At 36.6% G+C, this 27,058-nt stretch overlaps 1 pseudogene; it reads left to right on the forward strand.

Annotated features, from left to right (window-relative positions):
• LOC116591295 overlaps nucleotides 1-27,058 on the forward strand; it is a 145,564-nt pseudogene that overhangs the window by 60,084 nt on the left and 58,422 nt on the right.

A 27,058-nucleotide genomic window follows, 5' to 3' on the forward strand; every position in this document is an offset into this window, starting at 1 on the left:
TTTTTTTTTTTAAATTAACATATAGTGTATCATTAGCCCCAGGGGTACTGGTCTGTGAATCATCAGGCTTACACACTTCACAGCTCTCACTATTGCACATACCCTCCCCAATGTCCATAATCCAACCACCCTCTCCCTACCCCACTCCCCCTGGCACCCCTCAGTTTTTTTTGTGAGATTAAGAGTCTCTTATGGCTTGTTTCCCTCCCGGTCCCATCTTGTTTCATTTTTTCCTTCCCTACCCCCCAAATCCTCGCCCTTGCATCTCAAATTCCTCATATCAGGGAGATCATATGATAATTGTCTTTCTCTGATTGACTTATTTTGCTAAGCATAATACCCTCTAGTTCCATCCATGTCATCACAAATGGCAATATTTCATTTCTTTTGATGGCTTCATAGTATTCCATTGTATATATATACCACATCTTTATCCATTCGTCTGTTGATGGACATCTAGGTTTTTTCCATAGTTTGGCTATTGTGGACATTGCTGCTATAAACATTCAGGTGCATGTGCCCCTTCAGATAACTACATTTTTATCTTTAGGGTAAATACTCAGTAATGCATGTCCTGGGTCATAGGGTAGCTCTATTTTCAGGTTTTGGGGAATCTCCATGCTGTTTTCCAGAGTGGTTGCACCAGTTTGCATTCCACCAACAGTGTAGGAAGGTTCCTCTTTCTCTGCATCCTCACCAACATTTGTCATTTCCTGACTTGTTAATTTTAGCCATTCTGACTGGTGTGAAGTGGTATCTCACTGTGGTTTTGATTTGTAGTTCCCTAATGCCAAGTGATGTTGAGCACGTTTTCATGTGTCTGTTGTCCGTCTGGATGTCTTCTTTGCAGAAATGTCCATTCATGTCCTCTGCCCATTTCTTGATTGGGTTATTTGTTCTTTGGGTGTTGAGTTTGATAAGTTCTTTATAGATTTTGGATACTAGCCATTTATCTGATATGTCATTTGTGAATATCTTCTCCCATTCTGTCAGTTGTCTTTTGGTTCTGTTGACTGTTTCCTTTCCTGTGCAAAGGCTTTTGATCTTGGTGAATAGTTCATCAGGAACTATTCCCAACTAGAACATTTCCTAATAGTTCATTATTGCCCCTGCTTCCCTTTGCCTTTGGTGATGTTTCTAGGAAGAAGTGGCTGTGGCTGAGGTTGAAGAGGTTGCTGCCTGTGTTCTCCTCAAGGATTTTGATGGATTCCTTTCTCACATTGAGGTTTTTCATCCATTTTGAGTCTATTTTCATGTATGGTGTAAGGAAATGGTCCAGTTTCATTCTTCTGCATGTGGCTGTCCAATTTTCCCAACACTGTTTGTTAAAGAGACTATCTTTTTTTCCATTGAACATTCTTGCCTGCATTGTCAAAGATTAGTTGACCATAGAGTTGAGGGCCCATTTCTGGGCTCCCTATTCTGTTCCATTGATCTATATGTCTGTTTTTGTGCCAGTACCATACTGTCTTGATGAGGATAGCTTTGTAATAGAGTTTGAAGTCTGGAATAGTGATGTCACCAACTTTGGCTTTTTCAACATTCCTTTGGCTATTTGGGGTCTTTTCTGGTTCCAGATAAATTTTAGGATTATTTGTTCCATTTCTTTGAAAAAAATTGGTGGTATTTTGCTAGGGATTGCATTAAACATGTAGATTACTTTAGGTAGCATAGACATTTTCAAAATATTTTTTCTTCCAATCCATGAGCATGGAACATTTTTCCATTTCTTTGTGATTTCCTCAAATTCTTTCATGAGTATAGTTTTCTGAGTACAGATTCTTTGCCTCTTTTGTTAGGTTTATTCCTAGGTATCTTATGGTTTTGGGTGCAATTGTAAATGGGATTGACTCCTTAATTTCCCCTTCTTCTGTCTTGCTGTGGTGTATATAGGAGTTAATTTGATTTCTGTGCATTGATTTTATATCCTTACACTTTACTGAATTCCTGTAGAAGTTCTATCAGATTTGGAGTGGAGTCTTTTGGGTTTTCCGCATGTATCAAATTATCAAGTAATAGTTTGACCTCTTCTTTGCCAATTTGGATGCCTTTAATTTCTTCTTGTTGTCTGATTGCTGAGGCTAGGACTTCTAGTACTATGTTGGATAGAAGGGTGATAATGGACATCCCTTCTGTGTTCCTGACCTTAGCAAAAAAGCTCTCAGCTTTTCTCCATTGAGAATGATGTTCGCCATGGGTTTTTCATATATGGCTTTGATGATTTGGGGGTATGTACCCTCTATCCCTACACTTTGAAGAGTTTTGATCAAGAATGGATCCTGTACTTTGTCAAATGCTTTTTCAGCATCTATTGAGAGTATCATATGGTTCTTGTTCTTTTTTTTGTTAATGTATTGTATCACATTGATTGATTTGCAGATGTTGAACCAACCTTGCAGCCCTGGAATAAATCCCACTTGGTCATGGTGAATAATCCTTTTAATGTACGTTGCATCTTATTGGCTAGTATTTTGGTGAGAATTTTTGCATCCATGTTCATCAAGGATATTGGTCTCTAATTCTCTTCAAGGTAATGCTGGCCTCATAGCATGAGTTTGCAAGTTTCCTTCCATGTCTATTTTTTGGAACAGGTTCAGTAGAATAGGAATTAATTCTTCTTTAAATGTTTGGTAGAATTCCCCTGGGAAGGTTCTGGCCCTAGGCTCTTGTTTTTTGGGAGATTTTTGATGACTGCTTCAATATCCTTACTGGTTATGGGTCTGTTCAGGTTTTCTCTTTCTTCCTGGTTCAGTTTTGGTAGTTTATACATTTCTAGGAATGCATCCATTTCTTCCAGATTGTCAAATTTGCTGGTGTGTAGTTGTTCATAATATGTTCTTATAATTGTTTGTATTTCTTTGGTGTTGGTTGTGATCTCTCCTCTTTCATTCATGATTTTATTTATTTGAGTCCTTTCTCTTTTCTTTTTGATAAGTCTGGCCAGGGGTTTATCACTCTTATTAATTCTTTCAAAGAACCAACTCATAGTTTCGTTGATTTGTTCTACTATATTTTTGGTTTCTATTTCATTGATTTCTGCTCTGATTTTTATGATTTCTCTTCTCCTGCTGAGTTTAGGCTTCTTTGCTGCTCTTTCTCCAACACCTTTAGGTGTAGGGTTAGGTTGTGTATTTGAGACCTTTCTTTTTTTTTGAGAATATTTGTATTGCTATATATTTTCCCCTCAGGACTACCTTTGCTGTGTCCCACAGATTTTGAACAGTTGTGTTTTTATTTTCATTTGTTTCCATGATTTTTTTCAATTCTTTAATTTCCTGGTTGACCCATTCATTCTTTAGTGAGATGCTCTTTAGTCTCCATGTGTTTGGGTTCTTTCCAAATTTCTTCTTGTGATTGAGTTCTAGCTTCAGAGCCTTGTGGTCTGGAAATATGCAGGGAATGATCCCAAACTTTGGTACTGGTTGAGACCTGATTTGTGACCCAGGATGTGATCTATTCTGGAGAATGTTCCATGTGTACTAGAGAAGAATGTGTACTCTGTTGCTTTGGGATGGAATGCTCTGAACATATCTGTGATGTCCATCTGGTCCAATGTGTCATTTAAGGCCTTTATTTCCTTGTTGATCTTTTGCTTAGATGGTCTGTCCATTTCAGTGAGGAGGGTATTAAAGTCCCCTACTATTATTGTATTATTGTTGATGTGTTTCTTTGATTTTGTTATTAATTGCTTTATATAGTTGGCTGCTCCCATGTTAGGGGCATAGATATTTACAATTGTTAGATCTTCTTATTGGGCAGACCCTTTGAGTATGATATAGTGTCCTTCCTCATCTCTTATTATAGTCTTTGGCTTAAAATCTAATTGATCTGATATAAGGATTGCCACCCCAGGTTTCTTTTAATGTCCATTAGCATGATAAATTGTTTTCCACCCTCTCTTTATATCTGGAGATGTCTTTGGGTCTAAAATGAGTTTCTTGTAGACAGCACATTTATGGGCTTTGGTTTTTTATCCATTCTGATACCCTGTATCTTTTGATTGGGGCCTTTAGCCCATTTACATTCAGGGTAGCTATTGAAAGATATGAATTTGTTGCCATTGTTTTGCCTGTAAGGTGACTGTTACTGTATATTGTCTCTGTTCCTTTCTGGTCTACTACTTTTAGGTTATCTCTTAGGGGACCACTTTCAATACTTCCTGTAGGGCTGGCTTGGTGTTTACAAATTCTTAAAGTTTTTGTTTGTTCTGGAAACTTTTTGTCTCTCCTTCTATTTTCAATGATAGCCTAACTGGATATAGTATTCTTGGCTGCATTTTTTCTCATTTAGTGCTCTGAATGTATCATGCCAGTTCTTTCTGGCCTGCCAAGTCTCTGTGGATAAGTCTGCTACCAATCTAGTATTTTTACCATTGTATGTTACAGACTTCTTCTCCTGGGCTGACTTCAGGATTTTCTCTTTGTCATTAAGACTTGTAAGTTTTTACTATTAGATGACGAGGTGTGGACCTATTTTAATTGATTTTGAGGGGGGGGTTCTCTGTGCCTCCTGGATTTTGATGCTTGTTCCCTTTGCCATATTAGGGAAATTGTCTACACTAATTCACTCCAATATACCTTCTGCCCCCCCCTTTTCTTCTTCTGGAATCCCAATTATATTATTTCATCTTATGGTATCACTTATCTCTCGAATTCTCCCCTCATGGTCCAGTAGTTATTTGTCTCTCTTTTGCTCAACTTCTTTATTCTCTGTCATTTGGTCTTCTATATCACTAATTCTCTCTTCTGCCTCATTTATTCTAGCAGTAAGAGCCTCAGTTTTTGATTGCATCTCATTAATATTTTTTTTGATTTCAGCTTGGTTATAATTTAGTTATTTTATTTCTCCAGAAAGGGCTTTTATTTCTCCAGACAGGGTTTCTCTAATATCTTCCATGCCTTTTTCAAGACCAGCTAGCACCTTGAGAATCATCATTCTGACCTCTAGATCTGACATATTACCAACATCCATATTGATTAGTTGCCTAGTCTTTGGTACTGCCTCTTCTTCTTTTTTGTTTTTTAAATTGTGGTGAGTTTTTCTGCCTTGCCATTTTATCCAGATAAGAATATATGAATGAGAGAATAAAATTTTACAAGGGTGGAAAATACCCCAGAAAAATGTATGCTAATGAAATCAGACAAGACCCCAAATCTGGGGGGAGAAGAAGGGAGCTAAAAAGAAGTTTTAAGAAGATTTAAAAAATTTTTCAAAAATATATATATATATATTAGACTAATGAATAGAACAGAGCCACCGACTTGATTTTGGGTGTATTTTGGTCTCTTAGAAGAAACTACCTCCCAGAATTTTAAAGAAATTATATATACATATATATATATATGGGTAAACATGATGAAGGGATGAAATATGAGTGTAAAGATGAAAATTTAAAAATGGAATTGATAAGTTGGTTGGAAAAAGAAAGAAAAAGAAAGTGGAGAGAATTTGCTTGGACTGGAGACTAGAACAATGCCCTGTGCTAGATTTAGGGTATATTTTTATCTATTAGAAGAAATTGTTTCCTAAAACATTTTTAGAAGAAAAAACCCTATAACTATACAAAAAATAAAGTTAGATACACTGGGGGATAAAATAGGACTATAATAGTGAAGGTTTAAAAAGATTTTCTTTTTTTAGGAAGGTACTGTAAAGATAAACTAGTTAAGAAACTTTAAAAGAAGCAAGAGGAAAAGTTAAAAAAATTAGAATAAGAAAAAAATAAAATAAAAGAATAAATTTTGCAAGACTAAAGAATCATGTGGCAAAAGCCATGAATTCAATGCTTTGCTTTCCCCTCCTCTGGAATTTGCTCTTCTCCTTGATCAGTGAGCTTGGTCTTAGCTGGATGTTCTTGCTGATCTTCTGGGGAAGGGGCCTGTTTTAGTGATTTTCAAATGTTTTTGCCTGAGATGGAATTGTGCTGCCCTTGCCAGTGGTTGGGGTAAGTAATCTGCTCAGGTTCACTCTTGGGAGCTTTTTTCTTCTGAACGCTTTCTGTAGGGCTTGGAGATTAGGAATGAAAATGGCGGCTTCCCAATCTCCAGCCCAGAGGAGCCGAGAGCTTGGGGCCCCACTCACCAGTGCATCCTCGGAGAAATGCATTCAATCACTCCCATCTCCCTGGTCTCTCACACAGCTTGTGACTGAATGTTTCTGTTTCTGACACACAGCCCCACTTGGAGTCTCCAAACCCAGCAGATTCTTGCTCCTCTGCTCTTGCGGCAAATGAAGGTGGGTCTCCCCAGATCTGCCACTTGTGGGGTCCCTGCTCAAAGAGTAGTGGCCTGACTGTGCTGCAGATCACAGTTTAAGTTAGCCCCGAGCTGAGAGCTCACTCCTTGGCTCCATCTCTGTAGTCGGCATCCCCACTCCGATACCTGTAAACTCTGCTACACTCAGATACCCCCAATCCTTCTGTGACTCCATGGGACCTGAGACCACACAGTCCCCACAAGGGCTCCACCCCCACTTAGCCTCTGGAGCAATGTCTTCAGTGAAGCAGACTTTTAAAAGTTGAAATTTTGGGGGTACCTGGGTGGCTCAGTGGGTTAAAACCTCTGCCTTTGGCTTGGGTCATGATCTCAGGGTCCTGGGATTGAGCCCCACATCAGGCTTTCTGCTCAGCAGGGAGCCTGCTTCCCCTTCTCTCTCTGCCTGCCTCTGCCTGCTTGTGATCTCTCTCTCTGTCAAATAAATAAATAAAATCTTAAAAAAAGTAAAAAAAATAAAAGTTCAAATTTTGTGCTCCATTGTTCCACTGCTTGCCAGGAGCCTGCCCCTCCCCCCACGGTCTATCTTCTCATTTCTTTGGATTCACTTCTCTGCAGGTCCTACCTTTCAGAAAGTGGTCGATTTTCTGTTTCTAGATTTGCTGCTCTTCTTCTCTTCAATCTCCTGTTGGGTTTATAGGTATTCAGAATGGTTTGATAACTATCTAGCTGATCTCCTGCTACCTGATGTCATCTCAGTCTGCTACTTTTCTGCCCTCTTGGCTCCTTTGGCCTATTAGGTCTATTTTTAAAAATATACCTTATTAATTTCTTCTTTTAATATTACGTTTCATTCTTCCTGCTTCCTTTTTATTTTGTTGCATTTTTTCTAGTATTTTGTTGAACTAGGAATTTGCTGACTTATGTTTTTATTGATAAATGCTGTTTTTAGTGTAGTACTATGAATTTAGTACTGTGAATTTCCCTGTGGTCTCTATTTTAAGTATAGTCCACAGACTGTGTGACATGTAGAGATTTTTATTTTATTTGTTAGAAATTATGTAATTTTCATGTTTTCCTCTTTTGCCCAGGTGGAAGTGTTTTTTTTTTTTTTATTTTGTTAAATGACTTCTAGTCTTGTTACACTGAAATCTAATATTGTTCTTTGTAACACATATACTTTATGGAACTCACTGATGTTTCTTTGTGATGTAATACATGACCAACACAAACTAAATATGTTCTCTATTATAAAGATAAAATGTTTGAGGTATATTCATAAAGCCTGCTTCATTGGTTATGTTCATTAGGTCTTCTTTATTTTTATTTATTCCTCTCCTCAGCATTTCATCTGTCTTTTAATGAGAGTGGTTTACTGAAGTCCACTAATTGTTAATATATTTTTTCTCTGTCTCCTTGTATCTCTTGTCTTTGCTTCATTAAATAATTGCTTGTTACTTGGTGTGTATGTACTCATAATACATATGACTGATTGATAATGTTATCTTTATTATGATTGTTGTTTTTAGCAGTAAATTTTACTCTCTTTTGTTTAATGCAGTCTATCCCTCACTGCTTTCTTCTTGCTTTCCTTTGCCGAGAAATTTTTTTTGTCCATCCCTTTAGTTTTAGCCTTTTAGAATCAATTTGTTTTAGATATACCTTTTATGTACCACACTGAGATGTAATTATCTTTCCTTTTTGAACCAAATTGAAAAATCTTTTTATTTAAATTAATTAATTTATTTTCAGAAAAACAGTATTCATTATTTTTTCACCACACCCAGTGCTCCATGCAATCCATGCCCTCTATAATACCCACCACCCGGTACCCCAACCTCCCACCCCCCACCACTTCAAACCCCTCAGATTGTTTTTCAGAGTCCATAGTCTTTCATGATTCACCTCCCCTTCCAATTTCCCCCAACTCCCTTCTCCTCTCTAACACCCCTTGTCCTCCATGATATTTGTTATGCTCCACAAATACGTGAAACCATATGATAGTTGACTCTCTCTGCTTGACTTATTTCACTCAGCATAATCTCTTCCAGTCCGGGCCATGTTGCTACAAAAGTTGAGTATTCATCCTTTCTGATGGAGGCATAATACTCCATAGTGTATATGGACCACATCTTCCTTATCCATTCGTCCGTTGAAGGGCATCTTGGTTCTTTCCACAGTTTGGCGACCGTGGCCATTGCTGCTATAAACATTGGGGTGCAGATGGCCCTTCTTTTCATGACATCTGTATCTTTGGGGTAAATACCCAGGAGTGCAATGGCAGGGTCATAGGGAAGTTCTATTTTTAATTTCTTGAGGAATCTCCACACTGTTCTCCAAAGAGGCTGCACCAACTTGCATTCCCACCAACAGTGGAAGAGGGTTCCCCTTTCTCCACATCCCCTCCAACACATGTTGTTTCCTGTTTTGTTAATTTTGGCCATTCTAACTGGTGTAAGGTGATATCTCAATGTGGTTTTAATTTTAATCTCCCTGAGGGCTAGTGATGATGAACATTTTTTCATGTGTTTGATAGCCATTTGTATGTCTTCATTGGAGAAGTTCTCAATTCTCAAATTATTTTATAATTATGTGTATTGTATATTTACTATGTTTATTTTTCTGCCTAAGGATACTCTTTGGAGTTTTATTTTTATATTTGGAAAGGTATATATTTTTGTTCTAGCAGGTACCTGTGTCCTTTTTATTATTTGGTTTGTCAAGGTTTTTTTTGTTTGTTTGTTTTGTTTTTTTAAGATTTTATTTTTAAGGAGTCTCTACATCCAATATGGAGTCTCTACATCACAACCTGGAAAACAAGATTCACATGCTCTTCCAAATGAGCTGTCCAGGTGCCCCTGGTTTGTCAAGATTTTAATGGTATTCTGTAATACCCACATATTGCCTGAACAGTAGTCATCAACATTGAGCTCACTTTTTCTTTTTCTCTGTCCTTTTCCTTCCATTTAAAAAGTACATTATTTCTACTTTGTCTCAACATATAACATGTATACACTAATTTTCCACCCTTTTCCCCATCTTTGTAGGGTGTAGAGATGGAAAATTAATATAATCTACATTTTTATTTATTCAAATTCTTACCATTGGTCTTAATGCTGAACCACTTCTAGTCATCTCTTGACCGGATGAAACTTATCCACTAAGAGATTTATTGAGTACTAATATAGTATAGAATTTCCTACATCTTGTATGTTTAAAACTGTTTTTCCATAACCTTAATACTTGAGGCATATCTTGGCTGGATTTAAATTTTTTGTCCATGCTTTCTTTTATTGAGTTTTAGGAAAATGATCTTTCTTTGTTGTGCCTGCTGTTTTTAAGAATTTTAATGGGAATATAATTCTTTTGTGCTAAATATGTAGGTCTTAAGATTTCTTTTTCATATCTTTGAAGTTTGATAATTTTACTGGGCCAGTTAGTTAGCTAATGCTATGAAACAAATTAAGATCTTAGTAGCTTACGGGTGCGTGGCTGGCTCAGTCAGAAGAACATGCTATTCTTGATCTTAAGGTCATGAGTTCAAGCCCCATGTTGGGTGTAGAGATTACTTAAAAAAAAAAAACAACAAAACTTAAAAATATATCTTAGAGAACTTAGTGGCTTAAAGGCAACAAAAAATATATATTAACTCAAAGTTTCTGTGAGTCATGAACTTGGGAGCACCTTTGCTAGTGGTCTGGTTTGAGGTTTTAGTAAAGCTGTTGGCTGGGACTATAGTTATCTGAAGGTCTGAGATGGATCTGCTTTTAAGATCTTGCACACGCGGGCGCCTGGGTGGCTCAGTGGGTTAGGCTGCTGCCTTCAGCTCGGGTCATGGTCTCAGGGTCCTAGGATCGAGCCCCATATCGGGCTCTCTGCTCAGCAGGGAGCCTGCTTCCCACTCTCTCTCTGCCTGCCTCTCTGCCTACTTGTGATCTCTCTCTGTCAAATAAATAAATAAAATCTTTAAAAAAAAAAAAGATCTTGCACACGCACTGGCAAACTGGTGCTCAGTTCTCCATGTGAGCTTCTCCACAGAGCTGCTTGTTGTCCTTATGCATGATGGTTAGCTTCCCCTATAGTAAGTAATCCAAGAGAGAGAGCAAAATGGAAGCTGCAGTGTCTTTTAAGAGCTAGCCTTGGTTTTAGTTGTTTTGAGTGACAGGCTAACTTGGTCCCTATTACACCGTCCTTGTTGGAAACAGAAGTCTCTTGGCTATTACTTCTTTAATAATTTTCATATCTCATCCCATTTTTTTTTTCCTTTCTCTTCATGGTACTTCAATTTTGTGAATGTTCGGCCTTTTAGGGCATAGGATCTATTATTTTACATTGATATTTTATCAGTCAGCTTGATTGAACTCAAACTCTAAACTTTGTCTTCCTGTAGTAGACAGTAACTCAAACCCCTGTTCAATTGGTTAGACTTTTAACTGGCTGCTTGGAGTCTGCCCACACTTGCATAGATTAGAGGGCAGCTAGATATTTAGGCAGAATTTATATGAAGAATTTGGGGTTCTCCTTCTTTGGAGCTCTCATTTCTGAACTTTCTCCATTTTTTTTTTTAAATCTCTTGCAGTTATTCTGAGCTCTTTTTCAAATTCTGTCTATCAGTAAACTCCAAGTTTCAGTTTCTCTTTTTGGTCACTCTCCAGGTCCTTTAATTATTTTGTCCAGAGTTCATATTACATAGGATTTGTTTTTAATGAGAGTCTTATGACTCTATTTTGAATGATTTCTGCTTAATGGATCTTGGTGAGGCCTTCTCTAATTATGCCATTTAAAAATTACAGAACCACCCATCTCCTGGTGCTTCATTTTTGTACACAATTCTTACCAGTTGACATAGAATGCATTTTAACATTTGTTTGTTTTCTGATTTCCACAACTAGAATGTAAGCTCTAAAACAGTAGACATATTTCCCTCTTGTTCAATGCAATTTCTTCAGTTCTTAGAACAGATCAGATTAATGCTTAGTAAATATTTCGGTATGCATGAGTGAATCAATACATTATTTTTCCTGCATCCTTATATAGTGCCCAAAAGGCAATGGATGAGGAAGAAGAAGCAGTTGAAGAATATTGGAATATGTGAACTATTTGGGTGACTGGCAGAAAAGGTTTAACTGAAACGGAAGCAGCAGCCCTTATTCTGGAAGAAGCTAAAATGATTCTGCAGCAGGACTTAGTTGAAATGGGAGTGCAATGGAATTCATACTCCCTTTAAAATTCTGATACACACTCATTGACCAGCAGTGAGTCAGAAGTAAAGGAACCGAAATTTATACCCCAAACTAAAAGATCTTGTGAAAGGTTAACATCAAAGAAAAAAAGTAACTCGATGTTTAGTGATTCTTCTGCTAAGCATTCATAAAATACTGTGCAGGATTTAGAGAAAAGTGGAGAGCATACAAACTCCTTTTATTATAAGTTACAGAATGGGAATCAAGAATGCCAGGCACATTCCATTTCCAGAGCAAGAAAATGGGCTTCTTTGAGTTTAAGTAAAGAAAAGCTAAGAACCTCTCTGAATGAGGGAAAAAACATGCACTAAGAAAGTTGTTTGGATTCTCTTATTTGAGGAAACTAAAAAAGAAGCTGAGTTTCAATTCAGAAAAGATGAATCCTCTGGATCTTGGAAACATAGTAAACATGTAAAACAATCTAGACACAGTAGCCATATGAAAGACACTGAGATGTGTAGAATTGATTTATAGGAACAGACTATGTCTAATCCTGTTTATTGTGGAGATGCATTTACCTTAGATGAGAAGAATGTGGAATTTAGAAGTCCAGACCCTTTTGCTAAAAATGTATCATTCTGTGCTGAGGGAAAATATAGCAAAACATCATTCTCATTAGAAAGAGAACAAAGTTCAAAGAACAAAACAAAAACTAATGATGTTCTTGTGGAACATTTTATCACACAATCCCAGAGTAAAAAAGTGACTTGTCAACCCACTAGTATGGTTAGTGAAAATGGAAGAGGATTTGCTGTTGTTGAGTCAGAAAAAATAAACACAGTTTTGGTGGTAGAAAACGATTAAAGAGGGCACAGAATGCATGGAGCACTGGGTGTGGTGAAAAAATAATGAATACTGTTATGCTGAAAATAAATAAAAATTAAATTTTTAAAAATGCTAAAAAAAAAAAAAAAGAGGGAGTTGGGGGAAATTGGAAGGGGAGGTGAACCATGAGAGACTATGGACTCTGAAAAACAATCTGAGGGGTTTGAAATGGCGGGGGTGGTGGAGGTTGGGGGAACCAGGTGGTGGGTATTAGAGAGGGCACAGATTGCATGGAGCACTGGGTGTGGTGCAAAAACAATGAATACTGTTATGCTGAAAATAAATAAAAAATAAATTATAAAAAAAAATAAATTATGTCATACAAATATAAAAAAAAAATGCTAAAAAAATCCAGAATGTTTATCTAAAACATGACACCTACTTAGTTAACTACTGCCCAGAAAAACAGTCTGATAAACAGATGAACACTTATACCAAGCAGAAAAAAATAATAGAGAGACAAATGTCCTGTGAGACAGGCAGTAGTTATATGAATAAAGACTCAGATATTATTATCAAGTGTGGAATTATAAAGTTTAATAGTGAAGAAAATAAATCAAATAAACTTTAGGAATCAGGAGATAATACAAGCAAAGCTGAGATACTCCCAACTCGAGGATCAGAAGGCCAGCATGAGAATTTACTAAATATATCTAGAAAACAAGAAAAAACAGAAGCTTATGTGGCAAACAAAGAATAACTGTGTTTCTGAATTAGGTTTAGTTCCTTGTGAATTTGAAGATAGTTTCTACATGAATACTCCACCAGAGAAAATAATACAACAGATGGCAACTGAAAATGTCAAACCAGGAGCAAAGTGTGCCAAGCTGGCAACAGGGATGTTGCAGAAGAGCTTAGATGACCAGAGTTTGGTACGCTCTTTTCAGAATGAGATTTGTATTACATTTTCTGGTGAACAACATTCTCCAGAAGTGACAAATAAAGATCATTTGGAACTTAAGATTGTAGATACTATGAAACAAGACACTGATTTGGATGGGGTTGATATTTTGACTCCAAAAAGCTTAATTTTTCTTTCTCCAATACTCTTGAAGGTAAATGGCCCTTGTTTTAAAAGGAATGAACTTTCTGTCACTGACTCTCAAATAGTTTTCTTCAAGGTTATCAAGCACAAGAAGCTATGAAACCAGTTATATCTCTGGTTCTTCAAAAGAGAACTACCACTGGTATAGAAGCAGAATGTCTGCCAGTTTCTGAAACAAGTTTGAATTTGAGTCATGGCTTACTGTTTGACAGTTTGGTGAAGACTACCTAGTAAAAGAACAACCACCTGACATACAAGTGAAAGAACCCCTCTGTTCTTCACTAACATCAAACCATTTCAGTCATTCTGTGTGTCTGTAATGAGAGGGCACAATTAGAAAATCAAATGAATGAGAATCAAGATAATCAGCAACAGTACACTTGTTTCAGTGATGAGTCTATTATATTTTCAGAAGTGGATTCTGATCAGGTTGTTGAAGCTTTGAACAATGTAGAAATATGTCCTGTCCAGGAGAAACAGAATACTGCAGTTTTAGAGCATTAGAACTAAGTGATCCAGTGACTGTAGGTAATGATTATCTACAAAGAGAAGTAATTGGAGGAGATAAAGATGAAAGGTCTCAAAAACCCAAATTAACTGAGACAGGAAAATAATGCATTCATATGGTCAGGGGTACTATTTGATTTAAGTCCAGGACTGCAGAGAATTTTAGACAGTGTCCAGTCCTCTAGAAAATGAAAAGCAAAAATTAACCACTCTAAACTTGTCAATTTTTTTTAAAAGATTTTATTTATTTATTTGACAGAGAGAGATCACAAGTAGACGGAGAGGCAGGCAGAGAGAGAGATAGAGGGACACAGGCTCCCTGCTGAGCAGAGAGCCCGATGAGGGACTCGATCCCAGGACCCTGAGATCATGACCTGAGCCGAAGGCAGCAGCTTAACCCACTGAGCTACCCAGGTGCCCAAACTTGTCTAATTTGAAAGGAAAAAATGTAGAGGTAAATGACAGACAAAAAGTGATTTCAAATTTGGAGCGAAATCAAGTGCAGGGAATTTCATTTTCTCCCAATATTGAAGTAAAAAGCAAGATTGGGACACTGGGGACCAATGCCCTTCATGCTGAAACTTCATCCCACTTGCCTTGTAAGGAGAACTGTATAGTTGATAGTTGATGGTAATAGACTCATTCCTCTTACACCTCTTCCAGCATCTGCTTCTAAACTGATATTTCCAAGTATTTCTGGAACATCTTCTGTAAAACTTCAGAAAACACATACCGTTTTACAGCTTGGTGAAAGTTACTCCTTTGACTCATCTTCAAATATTAAAAACCAAGGTTTAAGTTCAGAGAGTAGAAATGGTTTAAGGAAGTCCTACTAGAGACACAACTTTTTACTGCGGTTATCACAAGATGGATTGCAGTTAACTCCAGCCTTATTCAGCTCAGGAAGTTTGGCCATAATTGATGTAGCTAGTGACCGAACTCTCTTTTGAACATTCATTAAGGAGTGGCAGAGCAAAAAGCGATTTTCTATCTCACTGCTTGTGAAAAGATCAGTAGTTTGACATCTAAAACTGCTGCTATTGGTGGTAGGTTTAAGCAAGGTAAGACTTAAAAAATTTTTTTTTCATATTTTCATCTTTATGTAAAATAGTGGGTTGGGATGGGCCTGAGCCTTTTCAGTATGGGATATTAAATGTAATAAACTTATTCAGAGTTCAATTAAAGTTTCTTCTATGTGGGTTTAGAACAGCTTTATTGTTGAGCACAACTAGATTAATAATTGTTGCCATCTGGTCTAAGAGATGGGTGACTCCAGGACATGTGGGTATGAAAGTCAAGCACTGAGGAAAAAAAGCTCAAGCGGGGCTACTGAACTCATGTAGACCACCAGGGCACTACTCATTTACCTAGCACTGATCCACTGTTGTAGCGGCCTATGTCTAATCAGGCCTGTGTCTGCCTCTTTCTTCACAAGCCACGGATCCCACCTAAACAGCCTTCCTAGAGTAGATCTCCACACTAGGTGGTCCAGAGGGAGTTCCAGATCAGTCTTTTCTCTCAGTACAAGGACATAGAAGCCAAGCTTCTTGCTGCTGCAGCCACCACAGTTGTGGCTGGTTTGAGGGCCAGCACTTGACCATTGGGTGTATCAGGAATCCATCTCTCAAATGGCAGCTCTTTCTCCAGGGCTAGTCTGGACTTGGCCTTGTGTCAGGCCATGGAACTCTTCTGTTTGATTGTTGACTTCCTTATCCTTTTCCCATTATGAGGCTTCACAGAGGTCACCTATCTGCCACTTCTTCTTCAACTCCAGGCCATATTTGGTACTAGAGTATGCTAAAATTTGCCGTTAAACATGGTGTTTCTTTTTTGAGACGATCATATGTGTGTGTGTGTGTGTGTGTGTGTGTGTGTGTGATTATTTATATATAATATATTAATATTAGAGTATAAGTTCGTAAAAACTATGTATTTTGAACAAGGATATCCTTTTTTTGGTATTTTAATGACATAGTGTCATGGTTTTTATTAATCATCAGTGCTCATGAATTATTTTTTATTACATTATAATTTCCTTATATACTTAAATAATCACAAAAGTACATAGAAAAAAGGCACTATATTTTAAACAATGTATATAACCTATATATTTCAGTACTTATGTCAAGTAGACTTGTACCTCCAACTGGTGTTCATGAATTCTGTGCCAAAATGTTGACCGTAAAGCCTCATAGAACCCTTCCAGGTTTAAGAGACTTGAACCTTTTGTTAAATAATGCCATTTTATATATACACCTGTCTTACTTCATGGCAAAAAGGATTTTGTATCATTGGTAATACCTGTAGTCAACTTGACAACCTTCTGTGGAAAGCAAAGATTTGATAAGGTTTCTTAAATCTCTGTATTTATGCATGATTTGTTCATCAAAATTTTATTATTTGGTCTTCAATTTATAGAACATGTATTTTTTAATTTTTTTATTTGAGTATAGTTGACACATATATTAATTTCAGGTATACAACATAGTGATTTGAGAAATTTAAACATTACACTGTGTTTACCAGGAGTATAAATACCATCTGTCCCCATACATTGCTATTACAGTATCATTGACTATATTCTTTATGCTGTGTCTTTTATTCCTATGACTTATTCATTACATAACCGGAAGCCTGTATCTCCCACTCTCTTTCACCCATTTTGCCCAACCCCCCACTCTTCTCTTCCCTCTAGCAACCACCAGTTTTTCTCTATATTTATAAGTCTGATTCTGTGTTTATAGCAGCAATGTCCACAATGGCCGAACTATGGAAAGAACCTAGATGTCCACCAACAGATGAATGGATAAAGAAGTTGTGGTATATATATACAATGGAATACTATGCAGCCATCAAAAGAAATGAAATCTTACCATTTGTGACAATGTGGATGGAACTAGAGGGTATTATGCTTAGCGAAATAAGTCAATCAGAGAAAGATAATTATCATATGATCTCCCTGATTTGAGGAAGTTGAGAGGCAATGTGGGGGGTTTGGGGGTAGGAAAAGAATAAATGAAACAAGATGTAATCGGGAGGGAGACAAACCATAAAAGACTCTTAATGTCACAAAACAAACTGAGGGGTGCAGGGGGAGGGAGAGGGAGATGGGGTTATGGACATTGGGGAAGGTATGTGCTATGGTGAGTACTTTGAAGGGTGTAAGCCTGGCAATTCACAGACCTGTACTCCTGGGGCTAATAATACATTATATGTTAATAAAAAAATAAAAACACAAAAAATAATAAAAAAATGTGATTCTGCTTTTTATTTATTTGTGTGTTTTTGTTTTAGATTCTACATATGAAGTGAAATCATATGGTATTTGTCTTTCTCAGTCTGAATTATTTCACTTAGCATCATACCCTCTAAGTTTATGTTGTCTTATAGGGCAAGTTCTCATCTTTTTTTTTTTTTTAAGCACTGTATTTCATTGTATATATGTACCACATCTTCCTTATTCATTTGTCTATCAGCAGACACTTAGGTCATGGACCACATGTGTTAATGACATGTTTTATGTACTTTTTGCATTGACTAATACTTTCCATTTTTTATTCAACATACATAAAATTGAGCACATTCTCTGTGCTAGGAGTTAGAGGGATAAAATTTTTCACTTAAATTTAACAAATATGTGCCATTTATTTTCAAGGTATTAGGGATCTTATTACAAATAATATATACTGGTTTTTGACCTATATTTGTAAAGTTGGAGATGCCTTATTTTAGAAAAAACATTGAATCCAGATACCAAATCATGCCTGATTCTTCACCAAGAAGTAAGATGCTTGTACTGTTCAAATGGTCTTTATTTCTGTTTGAGTTACAGCAATTCAAAATGCAGCTTTAAAAATATTTAGTTAATAACCATTTTACTTATTATTATAGATCTATTTTAGGAAATCTTTGGTAAATTTTTCATAGTGACAATTATCTTAATAGATGGAAAGCCTAGAAAGATCTTACACATATCTAAAAATGACCATCCAAATAATGCATATTTTAGGGATCTGGAAATTTTACCAATCAAATAGTTTTGTATTATTATCATTGTTTTTTTTAAATTTATTTTTTAAAATTAACATATAATGTATTATTTGTTTCAGGGGTAGAGGTCTGTGATTCATAAGTCTTACACAATTCACAGTGCTCACCATAGCACATACCCTCTCCAATGCCCATAACCAAGCCACCGCATCCTTCACACTCCCTTCCCTACAGCAATCAGTTAGTTTCCTGAGATTAAAAGTCTCTAGTTGTTTATCTTCCTCTTTGGTTTCATTTTGTTTCATTTTTCCCTCCCTTCCCCTATGATCCTTCATCTTATCTCTCAAATTCTACATATCAATGAGATCATATGATACTTTTCTTTCCCTGATTGACTTATATCACTTAGTGTAATACCCTTTAGTTCCCTCTATATCATTGCAAATGGCAAGATTTCATTTTTGATGGTTGCATAATATCCCCTTGCATATATACATCACATCTTCTTTATCCATTCATCTGTTAATGGACTTCTAGGCTCTTTCCATAGTTTGGCTGTTGTGGACATTTCTGCTATAAACATTGGGGTGCATGTGCCCCTTCAGATCACTACATTTGTGTCTTTGGGGTAAATACCCAGTACTGCAATTTCTGGATCATATAGTAGCTCTATTTTCAACTTTTTGAAGAACTACATAGTTTTTCAGAGTGGCTGCACCGACTTGCATTTCCACCAACAGTGTTAGGAGAGTTCCCCTTTCTCCACATCCTCACCAGCATCTGTCATTTCCCGACTTGTTAATTTTAGCTGTTCTGACTGGTGTGAGGGGGTATCTCATTGAGGTTTTGATTTTTATTTCCCTGATGTGAAGTGATGTTGAGCACTTTTTCATGTGTCTGTTGGCCATCTGGATGTCTTCTTTGCAGAAATGTCTCTTCAAGTCTCCTGCCCATTTTTTGATTGGATTATTTGTTCTTTGGGTGTTGAGTTTGATAAATTCTTTATAGATTTTGGATACTAGCCCTTTATCTGACATGTCATTTGCAAATATCTTCTCCTATTCTGTCAGTTGTCTTTTGGTTTTATTGACTGTTTCCTTTGTTGTGCAAAAGCTTTTGATCCTGATGAAGTCCCAAGAGTTCATTTTTGCCCTTCCTTCCCTTGCCTTTGGTGATGTTTCTAGGAAGAAGTTGCTGTGGCTGAGGTTGAAGAGGTTGCTGCCTGTGTTCTTCTCAAGGATTTTGATAGATTCCTTTCTCACATTGAGGTCTTTCATCCATTTGAGTCTATTTTTGTTTGTGGTGTAAGGAAATGGTCCAGTTTCATTCTTCTGCATGTGGCTGTCCAACACCATTTGTTGAAGAGAATGTCTTTTTTTCCATTGAACATTCTTGCCTGCTTTGTCAAAGATTAGTTGACCATAGTGTCAAAGGTCCATTTCTGGGCTCCCTATTCTGTTCCACTGATCTATGTGTCTGTTTTTGTGACTGTACTATACTGCCTTGATGATTAAAGCTTTGTAATAAAGCTTGAAGACCAGAATTGTGATATCACCAGCTTTGCTTTTCTTTTTCAACATTCTTCTGACTCTTTGGGGTCTTTTCTGGTTCCATATAAATTTTAGAATTATTTGTCCAAGTTCTTTGAAAAACATTGATGGTATTTTGATAGGGTTTGCATTAAATGTGTAGATTGGTCTAGGTAGCAGAGACATTTTCACAATATTGGTTTTTCTTATCCATGAGCATGGAACTTTTTCCATTTCTTTGTGTATTCCTCAATTTCTTTCATGGGTACTTTATGGTTTTCTGAGTGCAAATTCTTTGCCTCTTTGGTTGGATTTTTTCCTAGGTAACTTACAGTTTTAGGTTCAATTATTTTATTTTTTTAAATTTTTTATTTTTTATAAACATATATTTTTTATCCCCAGGGGTACAGGTCTGTGAATCACCAGGTTTACACACTTCACAGCACTCACCAAAGCACATACCCTCCCCAATGTCCATAATCCCACCCCCTTCTCCCAAACCCCCTCCCCCCAGCAACCCTCAGTTTGTTTTGTGAGATTAAGAATCACTTATGGTTTGTCTCCCTCCCAATCCCATCTTGTTTCATTGATTCTTCTCCTACCCACTTAAGCCCCCATGTTGCATCACCACTTCCTCATATCAGGGAGATCATATGATAGTTGTCTTTCTCTGCTTGACTTATTTCACTAAGCATGATACGCTCTAGTTCCATCCATGTTGTCGCAAATGGCAAGATTTCATTTCTTTTGATGACTGCATAGTATTCCATTGTGTATATATACCACATCTTCTTGATCCATTCATCTGTTGATGGACATCTAGGTTCTTTCCATAGTTTGGCTATTATGGACATTGCTGCTATAAACATTTGGGTGCATGTGCCCCTTTGGATCACTACGTTTGTATCTTTAGGGTAAATACCCAATAGTGCAATAGCTGGGTCATAGGGCAGTTCTATTTTCAACATTTTGAGGAACCTCCATGCTGTTTTCCAGAGTGACTGCACCAGCTTGCATTCCCACCAACAGTGTAGGTGGGTTCCCCTTTCTCCGCATCCTCGCCAGCATCTGTCATTTCCTGACTTGTTGATTTTAGCCATTCTAACTGGTGTGAGGTGATATCTCATTGTGGTTTTGATTTGTATTTCCCTGATGCCGAGTGATATGGAGTACTTTTTCATGTGTCTGTTGGCCATCTGGATGTCTTCTTTGCAGAAATGTCTGTTCATGTCCTCTGCCCATTTCTTGATTGGATTATTTGTTCTTTGGGTGTTGAGTTTACTAAGTTCTTTATAGATTCTGGACACTAGTCCTTTATCTGATATGTCGTTTGCAAATATCTTCTCCCATTCTGTCAGTTGTCTTTTGATCAGTTTTAGGTTCAATTATAAGTGGAATTGAATCCTTAATTTCTCTTTCTTCTGTCTTGTTGTTGATGTGTAGAAATGCAACTGATTTCTGTGCTTTGATATTATGTCCTGACACTTTACTGAATTCCTGTATGAGTTCTAGCAGTTTTAGAGTGGAGTCTTTTGGGTTTTCCACATAAAGTATCATATCAACTGCAAAGAGTGAGTGTTTGACTTCTTTGCTGATTCATATGCCTTTTACTTCTTTTTGTAGTCTGATTGCTTAGGCTAGGGCTTCCAGTACTGTGCTGAATAGCAGTGGTGATAGTGGACATCCCTGCTGTGTTCCTGACCTGCCTGTGTTCTTCTCAAGGATTTTGATGGATACACAGGCATACTTACTGCGGGCTTTTCATATATGGCTTTTATGATATTGAGTTATGTTCCCTCTATCCCTACACTGAAGAGTTTTAATCAAGAATAGATGCTGTACTTTGTCAAATACTTTTTCTGCATCTATTGAGAGTATCATATGATCCTTGTTCTTTTATTAATGTATTGTATTACATTGATTGTTAGTTAACATTAGTCAATGTTAATGTTAAAAAATAGGTGTTGACCTGTTTTTATTGATTTTGAGAGGGGTTCTCTGTGCCTCCTGGATTTTGATGCCTGTTTCCTTCCCCAAATTAGGGAAGTTCTCTTCCATAATTTGCTCTCTATACCTTCTGCCCCTCTCTCTGTTTCTTCTTCTTCTGGGATCCCAATTATTCTAATATCGTTTTGTCTTATGGTATCATTATGTCTCGTATTCTACCTCATGATCAGGTCGTTGTTTATATCTCTTTTTCTCAGCTTCTTTATTCTCCATCATTTGTTCTTCCATATCACTAATTCTCTCTTCTACCTCATTTATCCTAGCAGTTACGGCCTCTGTATTTGATTGCACCTCATTAATAGCCTTTTGATTTTGATTTGGTTAGATTTTAGTTCTTTTATTTTTCTGAAAAGGATTCTCTAGTACCTCCTTTGCTTTTTTCAAGCCCATCTAGTATTTCTATAATCATTATGAACTCTAGTTCTGATGTCTTACTAATGTCTATATTAATTAGGTCCCTGGAAGTCAGTACCGCCTCTTGTACTTTTTTTTGAGGTGAATTTTTCTGTTTTGTCATTTTGTCCAGAGAATAGATGAATGAGAAAGCAAGATGCTAAAAGGGTAACAAGGACCCCAGAAAATATACACTAAACAAATCATTAGAGATCCCAAACTGGAGAGAAAATGAAGGAGAAAAAGAAGGAAAGAAATAATATTATCAGGATAGTGAATAGAACAGAGCCACACACTACATTTTGAGTATATTTTGGTCTGCTAGAAGAAACTGCCTCCTAAAATTTTAAAGAAAAAAAATATACAAACATAATGGTAAATACAATGAAGGGATAGAATATGACTATAAAGATGAAAATTTAAAAAGATTTTTAAAAAGGAATTGATAAGAAGTTGGCTGAAAAAAGACAGAAGAAAAACTAAAAAAAAAAAAAAAGAGAGAGAGAGAATGTGATCAGGTGAGAGAGTAGAACAAAGTCATTCACTAAATTTAGGGTATATTTTGGTCTCCTAGAAGAAACTGTATCCCAAAACTTTAAAGAAAGAAAAACATATACAAAAAATAAGGTTAAATACAATAAAGGGATAGAATATGAGTGTAAAAATGACAAAAAGGATTTTAGAAAAGGAATAATTAGATAAAAAGATAATAAGATAAGCTCAAAATAAGGTAAGTTGAAAAAGGAAAGAAGAAAAATAAAAAGAATAGAAAAAGAAAAAATAAAGAAAATTAAAAACATTAATTTTGAAAGATCAAAGAATCTTAGAGAAAAAGTTTGAATCTATGTGCCCTATTCCCCTAGTGCCAGAGTTTTGTGGTTCTCAATGATTGATTAACTTGGTGTTGGCTGGGTATTCTTGCTGATTTCTGGCAGATCGACTGGTTGCAGTGGTTCTCAAAGGTCTTTGCCTGAGGTGGATGGAATTGCACTGCTTTGTCAAGGGCCAGGCTAAGTAATCTGCTTGAGTTCACGCTCACTAGCTTTTGTTCCATGAATGTTTTCCATATGGCTTTGAAAGGTAAGAATGAAAATGGCAGCCTTCCAATCTCTGGCCCCAGAGGAGCTGAGAACTCAGGGCCCCACTCAGAGAAAAGCAGTCAATCACTTCTCTCTCCCTGGTCTCTGGCTGCCTTGGATTCACTTCTTTGCATATCCTACTCTCCAGAAAGTGGTCGCTTTTCTGTTCATTGAACTGCTGCTATTCTTTTCTTTGATTTCCATTGAGTTCATAGGTATTCAGTATGGTTTGATAACTATCTATCTGAATTCCTGTGACCAGATAAAATTTAGGTCTCCTATTTCTCCACCATCTTGCTCCTCCCCAATCTCTGTTTTTTTTTTTTTTTTTTTTAAACATTCAGTTTAATGGCTTTGTTTTGAGATTTTAAACTATTTCACTTTTGACTTACTTTGTTGGCTCACCTCAGGAAACCCCTATTAGAGATGATGGCATTCCTCTTAAAGGTTGTGATGACATCCTGGTGGTTGGTCTGGCAGTATGCTGGGGTGGAAGAGATGCTTATGATTTTTCATTGCAGAAGGAACAAAAGCATCCTGGTAAGTAGTCGCTATTGGCTTAATCACCATATAATTTTAATTAACCTCTATCAGGATAATGACCTGTTTGTTGAGAATAACTTCCTGATACTTAACTAGAATTTATTTTTAGGCTTAAAAATTTTGGGTGGGATAGTGACTATTGTGTACCTTAGTTCATTTATTGACTAGAATGTTTGTCTTAGGCACCATCTTTATTCCCCTTTACTTATCCCATGGACTACTGATACTATTTTTTCTTCTTGAAGTCAGTGGAGACTTAGGGACTTCCTGGCCACCTTGAAAGTTTATTTTTAAAGATTAGATCATAGCAGTTTCTTTTCAGACTTTTTTCAGTTATTGACTGGGTCTGGAACTTATCGAGATACAGAGATGAGTTGAACATCTACAGTAGTTGAATCATACAGCCTTTGTAGATGTCTGTAGAACTGAGAGGTATGATCTGGAAATACCTTGTGATTTGATTACAGTTGTTGCATTACCTAGCTGATAGATTGGTTTTAGACAGTAGCAAAATTAACAAGTAAACATTTTAAATAATGCCATGAAGAATGGAATATTTTTCTGTTGTTTTGAGGGAAAATGTGTTATGTTAAATAGATACTTGAATTTCATTTTTTTTGATCTAGCATTATATGTTCATACTAAATCTTTTAAAAATAGGGAGTTCGTTTAAAATTCATAATACCTTTTATGTTTTTAACTCCTTATTCTGAGAAATGTAAATTTATTCCTAGAAATCTTATTTAAATATTTCACCTGATAGGTAGAGCATTATTAATTACATAGCACAAGCTGTAATTTTAAGAATATGAAGCACTTCATCTTTGTAGCCAATGAGACCTGAATAAGGTGATGCTGAATTATTGGTTCCATGGAGTTAGACCCTTAGGCTTTTCAGTCTTTTCATTAAAGATTGCTGCTTCAAATGAATGCATGTAATGTTTGCCTTAAGACTTTTTGTTTGTTTTCTAAAGAAATTAGTTCCAGTTTTGTCCCACTTTCTCTGGATCCAAGCCTGACTGTGAAAGAGGAAATGTGGTACCTTCTATCCTGCTTTCAAGAGGAATCTGATAGAGAACATTCTATTATCATCTATAACTTCATCCAGAGCTATAAGATTCTTCTTCTGTCTTGTGGTATCTCCCTGACGCAAAGTTATGAAGATCCTAAGGTTTCATGTATTATTTAATTTTTACCATACTTAAAAAAATTTTTAATGCATTGTGTGAATTCTTAAATGACTTGGTATTTATTTAGCCCCAACAATGAAGCTTAAATTTTTTATAGTAGTCACTCTTTTATCTAGTAATCTCATTCACCAAGAACAGAATGTGATGCACCAACTACCTCTGTGTAAATAAAAACAGAGATTCCACAAATTCGAAGCATTGAAGTTCATACCTTTCCTCAGAGATGTAAAAATTTTTTGATTTTGGTTATGTTTGGTTTTCTTTCTCTCAGTAAATTAGAAATGAAATGAGAACTGTCAGATTTAAATATATGATAGGAGAATGTTTCAAATATCAATGAAGACAGAGGCAGAAAATAGGAAAAATGTGTAAACCTAAGATGTCAAAAAGAATAGTAGTTAGGGCCATTTGGCATAAGACAGATTACCTTTCTAGCCCCTGAGAACTTTGCTATTATAATAGCAAAGCATGAAACACTTCTCATAATGATGATTCTGAGTTAAGGAAAGGGTAACTTATGTTATTGTAACATATATTTTTCAATATAATACATTTTCATAAGACATTTATTTATAATATCATAGCTTTCAAAGGAGTATCATTTTTCTTCCTGTTGATACTGGATACATGAGGCATATGGAATATTAATTTTAATTGATATATTATATTACTTGGTTCTTATTAGCAATATAATCATAATAGGATAAATTTTGATTTCTTAGTTTCTTTAGCTTTTTGAGGGAAAGACTTCCAAAGGCAGTATCAGATAAACTGAAGATATTGTCCTTTTCTGTAGTTCAGGCTAGGCTCGGTTTACATGTGATAAATTCTGTGTAGTTTTTTTTTTAATATTTTATTTATTTATTTGACAGAGAGAGATCACAAGTAGACAGAGAGGCAGGCAGAAAGAGAGAGAGGGAAGCAGGCTCCCTGCTGAGCAGAGAGCCCGATGTGGGCCTCGATCGCAGAACCCTGAGATCATGACCTGAGCCAAAGGCAGTGGCTTACCCACTGAGCCACCCAGTCGCCCTCTGTGTAGGTTTTTTTTTTTTTTTAAAGATTTATTTATTTGTCAGAGAGAGAGCGAGTGAGAGCGAGCACAGGCAGACACAGTGGAAGGCAGAGTCAGAGGGAGAAGCAGGCTCCCTGCGGGGCAAGGAGCCCCATGTGGGACTCGATCCCAGGACGCTGGGATCATGACCTGAGCCAAAGGCAGCTGCTTAACCAACTGAGCCACCCAGGTGTCCCCTGTGTAGTTTTTAAATTGACCTTTCCTGGATATAAAAAGTTGTCACTTAATTTTGATGTTCCATACTACTCAACCTTAAAAACAAAACAAAACAAAACAGGATCATAGAGAAAGAGAGGGAAAAGTAAAACAATACAAAATCAGAGAGGGAGACAAACCATAAGATACTCTTAATCATAGGGAAAAAACTGAGAATTGCTGGGTGGGGAGGGTATGGGGTAAGCACTGGGTATTATATAACACTGATGAATCACTGAACTCTATCTCTGAAACTAATAATACAGTATATGTTAATTAGTTGAATTTAAACAAAAGAACTCAAAAAAATTTTGATGTTCCAGAGTCCAAAATGAGAATATATTTAATACAAGTTTCTCATGAAAACTACTATACCAAAAACACAAAAACAACAACAAAAAACTATACCATCTCAGATTTATTATAGTACTTTTTGCATAAACTACTTGAAACATTGCATAGTTGGTTTTTTCAGTCATAACACTTTTGATGCAAGAAGATAAACTATTAATTTTTAAAATCTCACTTTTATAAGAAACATGTGTCAACTTTTACATCAAACTACCTTATTCAATATTCTCTAAAAGGTTTCTGATCACCAGTTTCTAATGTGGTGGTGGGGAGGTCCCCACACCTCCAGCAATTCCCTGGGTACCAGCTGATTATCTTACAGTTCAACTCAATTCTGACACTGCCTATGCAGTTGTTACCTGTCCTTCTGACCCACCAGCTATAAATTAAAGTTTCCTACCACTCCCTTCTTGGGTTCAATTAATTTGCTGAAGGGGCTCGCAGAACTCATGAAACCAGTTTATTCCTTAGAATTTTTTTTTTTTTTTTTACAAAATATATTCAAGGATATGAATCAGTAGCCAGATGAAGAGATAAATAGGGAGAGGTATGTAAGAAGGGGCATGAAGGGCGCCTGGGTGGCTCAGTGGGTTAAGCCGCTGCCTTCGGCTCAGGTCATGATCTCAGGGTCCTGGGATCGAGTCCCGCATCAGGCTCTCTGCTCAGTGGGGAGCCTGCTTCCTCCTCTCTCTGTCTGCCTCTCGGCCTACTTGTGATCTCTCTCTGTCAAATATATAAATAAAATCTTAAAAAAAAAAAAAAAAAAGAAGAGGCATGAACCTTCTATACCCTCTCCAAACACACCACTCTCCCTGCATTTCCATTTATTCGCTGACCTGGAAGCTCTCCAAACCTGCCTTTTGGGTTTTTATGGAGA

This window comes from Mustela erminea, chromosome 1 (genome assembly GCF_009829155.1).
Source record: "Mustela erminea isolate mMusErm1 chromosome 1, mMusErm1.Pri, whole genome shotgun sequence".
Lineage (NCBI taxonomy): Eukaryota > Metazoa > Chordata > Mammalia > Carnivora > Mustelidae > Mustela > Mustela erminea.